Source organism: Hyla sarda, chromosome 5, assembly GCF_029499605.1.
Source record: "Hyla sarda isolate aHylSar1 chromosome 5, aHylSar1.hap1, whole genome shotgun sequence".
Lineage (NCBI taxonomy): Eukaryota > Metazoa > Chordata > Amphibia > Anura > Hylidae > Hyla > Hyla sarda.
The window spans coordinates 73,677,859-73,684,748 of NC_079193.1; positions in this window are offsets into that span (position 1 = coordinate 73,677,859).

The following is a 6,890-nucleotide window of genomic DNA, read 5'->3' on the forward strand; positions in this document are numbered from 1 at the left end:
TTTCAACGATCACATTGATCTGTCTCCATTCTTAAGTAAAATATGATTGCCCAGTTTATATATTCTATTTATTCAGCTCAGTGGAGTCTTGCTATGCTACTACGGTTCACACTTTTTCTTGGTTTATTTCTACTCACTACCAATATTTCTGCGCATTAGTCGAGCATCATTGTTTATATGCTGCCATGGTTACCTTCACAGTAACATGACATAAAGGACTCAGCGCGATGACGTAGTTGGAGAGGCCGGAAGAAGTGCGCACAGAGCCTCTGTGCGCTTCGGCGAGACCTGATATATTGTCCCATGATCCCGGATCTCCGGACGTCTAGACACTAGTCTTGCTGTAAGTGCATGCTATCGTTTCTTCATAGTATTACATTTTTATGCTTTACCTTGATTACATGCACCCCGCAGGTGTCACTTCCATACTGTATCTCTGTGCTGCACGACGTACCTATCCTCCTTACTGGCTTCATAGTATAAGGCTAGGTTCAGACTACGGAATTTCCGCCTGCAATTCCGCTTTGAAATTGCAGGCAGAAATTCCGCTTGCTAAAATGTACTGTATAGTGAATGGGTTTCCGTTCACAAATTCACACTTCGGAATTTGTGAAGTGGAATTTGTGAACGGAAAATCCGCTTGGAAATTCCCGCCTGAAGAATGGCATAGCTCTTTCTTCAGGCATAAATCCGCGCGGAACACATTGCAGTCTATTGGAGACTGCAGTGTCCACGCAGTCGTAGCGCCGACTGATTCAGTCAGCGCTGGCCGCACTCGGAATCTCCGGGTGGAAATTTTCTGCCCGGAGATTCCATAGTCTGAACCTAGACTTAGTGTGTTAATAGGAGTGCTCTCCCTACTTTCTTCTACTATTGTATATATTTGTCCCATCTACACTGCTCAAAAAAATTAAGGGGACACTAAGATGACACATCCTAGATCTGAATGAATAAACTAATTGTATGAAATACTTTCATCTTTACATAGTTGAATGTGCTGACAACAAAATCACACAAAAAATATCAATGGAAATCAACCCATGGAGATCTTGATATGGAGTCGCACTCAAAATCAAAATGGAAAACCACACTACAGGCAGATTCAACTTTTATGTAATGTCCTTAAAACAAGTCACAATGAGGCTCAGTAGTGGTCTCTACGTGCCCATATGACCTCCCTACAATCGGATTCTGGGGAACAGGCGGGCCAGTCCATAGCATCAATGCCTTCCTCTTGCAGGAACTGCTGACACACTCCAGCCACATGAGGTCTAGCATTGTCTTGCATTAGGAGGAACCAAGTGCCAACCACACCAGCATATGGTCTCACAAGGGGTCTGAGGATCTCATCTCGGTACCTAATGGCAGTCAGGCTACCTCTGGCAAGCACATGGAGGGCTGTGCGGCCCCCCAAAGAAATTCCACCCCACACCAATACTTACCCACTGCCAAACAGGTCATGGTGGAGGATGTTGCAGGAAGCAGAACGTTCTCCATGGTGTCTCCAGACTCTGTCACGCCTGTCACATGTGCTCAGTGTGAACCTTTTTTGATCTATGAAGAGCACAGGGTTCCAGTGGCAAATTTGCCAATCTTGGTGTTCTCTGGCAAATGCCAGACGTCCTGCATGGGGTTGGGCTGTAAGCACAACCCCCACCTGTGGACATTGGGCCCTCATACCACCCTCATGGAGTCTGTTTCTGACCGTTTGAGTGGACACATGTACATTTGTGATCTGCTGGAGGTCATTTTGCAGGGCTCTGGCAATGCTCCTCCTGCTCCTCCTTGCACGAAGGCGGAGGTAGCGATCCTGCTGCTGGGTTGTTGCCCTCCTACGGCCTCCTCCATGTCTCCTGATGTACTGGCCTGCCTCCTTGTAGCGCCTCCATGCTCTGGACACTACACTGACAGACACAGCAAACCTTCTTGCCACAGCTCGCATTGATGTGCCATCCTGGATGAGCTGCACTACCTGAGCACTTGTGTGGGTTGTAGACTCCGTCTCATGCTGCCACTAGAGTGAAAGCACCGCCAGCATTCAAAAGTGACCAAAACATCAGCCAGGAAGCATAGAAACTGAGAAGTGGTCTGTGGTAACCACCTGCAGAACCACTCCTTTATTGGGGGTGTCTTGCTAATTGCCTACAATTTACACCTGTTGTCTGTTCCATTTGCACAACAGCGTGTGAAATTGATTGTCAATCAGTGTTGCTTCCTGAGTGGACAGTGTGGTTACACAGAAGTGTCATTGACTTGGAGTTACATTGTGTTAAGTGTTCTCTTTATTTTTTTGAGCAGTGTATATATCCCTCATATACTATAAAGAATATTATCACTTGTAGTTTACACTCATTTGTGCCATGACCTTTACAGAAATCAATGACTCTAATGATGTGTGACTCTGTCACAGTTTCTATCATTTATGACTGTGAACATCAAGCACAGTATGTTTTTTTAACATATCTAGGGTTATAATTCACTTGTTTGTTTTAGATAGTTTTCTAATTAAATATCTGTGTAAAGTTCACATACTACTGTATATGTAAATGGGTTTGCCTCGCTTTTTTACTCTGAAGGATTATGAAATAACCTATGAAAGAAAACTGATCAAGACAGAACTGATCTAATAAGAAGTTAAAGTGGTATTGCAGGAATTTTTTTTATTTGACTATGCTACAGGGGTTGTAAAGTTAGTGTAGTTCATAATATATTGTCTGTACCTGTGTGTGACGATTTTCTCAGAATTGTGTGATTTTCACCCCAATATTTATTTTTACCGCTAGCCGGTTGGGGACTGGACCGGGATGCCTGCTGGAATCATTCAGCAGGCATCCCGGCACATCGCCGAGGGGGGTCCTGAGACCCCCCATGTCGGCGATCGCAGAAAATCGCATGTCAATTCAGACATGAGATTTTCTGCTATTCCGGGCTGATTGGGTCTCTGGTGACCCGATCACCCGGAAAATAGGGATGATCGGAACTGTCAGTGACAGCCCCGATCATCCTGAAGGATAGGAGCGAGGTTGCAGTGCTGCGATCTCCTCCTATCCCCTGCCATTGGTAAGAACCGATTCTGACCAATGGCAGCGCAGGACAGTGGGTTGCCATGGCAACCCCCCCGTTCTACCCACCCCTGCATGTCGGGCAGAACGGGGGGAGAAGATGGAGGCCGGTACCTGAGAAGAAGATGGCGTGGGGACCGCAGATCGTCGCTGGAGACAGGTGCAGGTAGGGAAACGACGTGGGGGGGGGGAAGGAAGGGGGCAGTAAGCGATATTTACTGCTGCCCTTCCTAGTGGGTGCCAAACTGCAACTCCCAGCATGCCCAGACACCCAAAGGCTGTCTGGGCATGCTGGGAGTTGTAGTTTTGCAACATCTGGAGGGTCACAGTTTGGAGACCACTGTTACAGTGGTGCCCAAACGGTAGCCCTCCAGATGTTGCCAAACTACAACTCTCAGCATGCCTGGACTGCCCAGGCATGCTGGCAGTTGTAGTTCTGTAACATCTGTCCCTTCAGATTTAGCAATTTTCATGACATTTTTGTAAATTTGTTCTTCTACTTTGAACTCCTCTAATTATTTCAAAAAGTTTAAATATGTCCATTTTATGATGCCAACAAAAAGTGGACATTGTTACGCCGAGCGCTCCGGGTCCCCGCTCCTCCCCGGAGCGCTCGCTACACTCTCTCCGCTGCAGCGCTCCGGTCAGATCCACTGACCCGGGGCGCTGCGATTCTGCTGCCAGCCGGGATGCGATTCGCGATGCGGGTAGCGCCCGCTCGCGATGCGCACCCCGGCTCCCGTACCTGACTCGCTCTCCCTCGGTCCTGTCCCGGCGCGCGCGGCCCCGCTCCCTAGGGCGCGCGCGCGCCGGGTCTTTGCGATTTAAAGGGCCACTGCGCCGCTGATTGGCGCAGTGATTCCAATTAGTGTCTTCACCTGTGCACTTCCCTATATCACCTCACTTCCCCTGCACTTCCCTGCCGGATCTTGTTGCCATTGTGCCAGTGAAAGCGTTCCTTGTATGTTCCTAGCCTGTGTTCCAGACCTCCTGCCGTTGCCCCTGACTACGATCCTTGCTGCCTGCCCCGACCTTCTGCTACGTCCGACCTTGCTTCTGTCTACTCCCTTGTACCGCGCCTATCTTCAGCAGCCAGAGAGGTTGAGCCGTTGCTAGTGGATACGACCTGGTCACTACCGCCGCAGCAAGACCATCCCGCTTTGCGGCGGGCTCTGGTGAAAACCAGTAGTGACTTAGAACCGATCCACTAGCACGGTCCACGCCAATCCCTCTCTGGCACAGAGGATCCACTACCCGCCAGCCGGCATCGTGACAGTAGATCCGGCCATGGATCCCGCTGAAGTTCCTCTGCCAGTTGTCTCTGACCTCACCATGGTGGTCGCCCAGCAGTCACAACAGATAGCGCAACAAGGCCAACAGCTGTCTCAACTGACCGTTATGCTACAACAGTTACTACCACAGCTTCAGCAGTCATCTCCTCCGCCAGCTCCTGCACCTCCTCCGCAGCGAGTGGCCGCTCCTGGGCTACGCCTATCCTTGCCGGATAAATTTGATGGGGACTCTAAGTTTTGCCGTGGCTTTCTTTCCCAATGTTCCCTGCATCTGGAGATGATGTCGGACCTGTTTCCCACTGAAAGGTCTAAGGTGGCTTTCGTAGTCAGCCTTCTGTCCGGAAAAGCCCTGTCATGGGCCACACCGCTCTGGGACCGCAATGACCCTGTCACTGCCTCTGTACACTCCTTCTTCTCGGAAGTCCGAAGTGTCTTTGAGGAACCTGCCCGAGCCTCTTCTGCTGAGACTGCCCTGTTGAACCTGGTCCAGGGTAATTCTTCCGTTGGCGAGTATGCCGTACAATTCCGTACTCTTACTTCAGAATTGTCCTGGAATAATGAGGCCCTCTGCGCGACCTTTAAAAAAGGCCTATCCAGCAACATTAAAGATGTTCTGGCCGCACGAGAAATTCCTGCTAATCTACATGAACTTATTCACCTAGCCACTCGCATTGACATGCGTTTTTCCGAAAGGCGTCAGGAGCTCCGCCAAGATATAGACTCTGTTCGCACGAGGCGTTTCTTCTCCTCGGCTCCCCTCTCCTCTGGTCCCCTGCAATCTGTTCCTGTGCCTCCCGCCGTGGAGGCTATGCAGGTCGACCGGTCTCGCCTGACACCTCAAGAGAGGACACGACGCCGCATGGAGAACCTCTGCCTGTACTGTGCTAGTACCGAACACTTCCTGAGGGATTGTCCTATCCGTCCTCCCCGCCTGGAAAGACGTCCGCTGACTCCGCACAAAGGAGAGACAGTCCTTGATGTCTACTCTGCTTCTCCACGTCTTACTGTGCCTGTGCGGATGTCTGCCTCTGCCTTCTCCTTCTCTACCGTGGCCTTCTTGGACTCTGGATCTGCAGGAAATGTTATTTTGGCCTCTCTCGTCAACAGGTTCAACATCCCAGTGACCAGTCTCGCCAGACCCCTTTACATCAATTGTGTAAACAATGAAAGATTGGACTGTACCATACGCTTCCGCACGGAGCCCCTTCTAATGAGCATCGGATCTCATCACGAGAGGATTGAACTTTTGGTCCTCCCCAATTGCACCTCGGAAATTCTCCTTGGACTTCCCTGGCTTCAACTTCATTCCCCAACCCTGGATTGGTCCACTGGGGAGATCAAGAGTTGGGGGCCCTCTTGTTCCAAGGACTGTCTAAGACCGGTTCCCAGTAACCCTTGCCGTGACTCTGTGGTTCCCTCAGTAACCGGTCTCCCTAAGGCCTATATGGACTTCGCGGATGTTTTCTGCAAAAAACAAGCTGAGACTCTACCTCCTCACAGGCCTTATGATTGCCCTATCGACCTCCTCCCGGGTACTACTCCACCCCGGGGCAGAATTTATCCTCTCTCTGCCCCAGAGACTCTTGCCATGTCTGAGTATGTCCAGGAAAATTTAAAAAAAGGCTTTATCCGTAAATCCTCCTCTCCTGCCGGAGCTGGATTTTTCTTTGTGTCCAAAAAAGATGGCTCCCTACGTCCTTGCATTGACTACCGCGGTCTTAATAAAATCACGGTTAAGAACCGCTACCCCCTACCCCTCATCTCTGAACTCTTTGATCGCCTCCAAGGTGCCCACATCTTTACTAAATTGGACTTAAGAGGCGCCTATAACCTCATCCGCATCAGAGAGGGGGATGAGTGGAAAACGGCGTTTAACACCAGAGATGGACACTTTGAGTATCTGGTCATGCCCTTTGGCCTGTGCAACGCCCCTGCTGTCTTCCAAGACTTTGTCAATGAAATTTTTCGTGATCTGTTATACTCCTGTGTTGTTGTATATCTGGACGATATCCTAATTTTTTCTGCCAATCTAGAAGAACACCGCCAGCATGTCCGTATGGTTCTTCAGAGACTTCGTGACAATCAACTCTATGCCAAAATTGAGAAATGTCTGTTTGAATGCCAATCTCTTCCTTTTCTAGGATATTTGGTCTCTGGCCAGGGACTACAAATGGATCCAGACAAACTCTCTGCCGTCTTAGATTGGCCACGCCCCTCCGGACTCCGTGCTATCCAACGCTTTTTGGGGTTCGCCAATTATTACAGGCAATTTATTCCACATTTTTCTACCGTTGTGGCCCCTATCGTGGCTTTAACCAAAAAAAATGCCGATCCCAAGTCGTGGCCTCCTCAAGCGGAAGACGCCTTTAAACGACTCAAGTCTGCCTTTTCTTCGGCTCCCGTGCTCTCCAGACCTGACCCTTCCAAACCCTTCCTATTGGAGGTTGATGCCTCCTCAGTGGGAGCTGGAGCTGTTCTTTTACAAAAAAATTCTTCCGGGCATGCTGTCACTTGTGGTTTTTTTTCTAGGACCTTC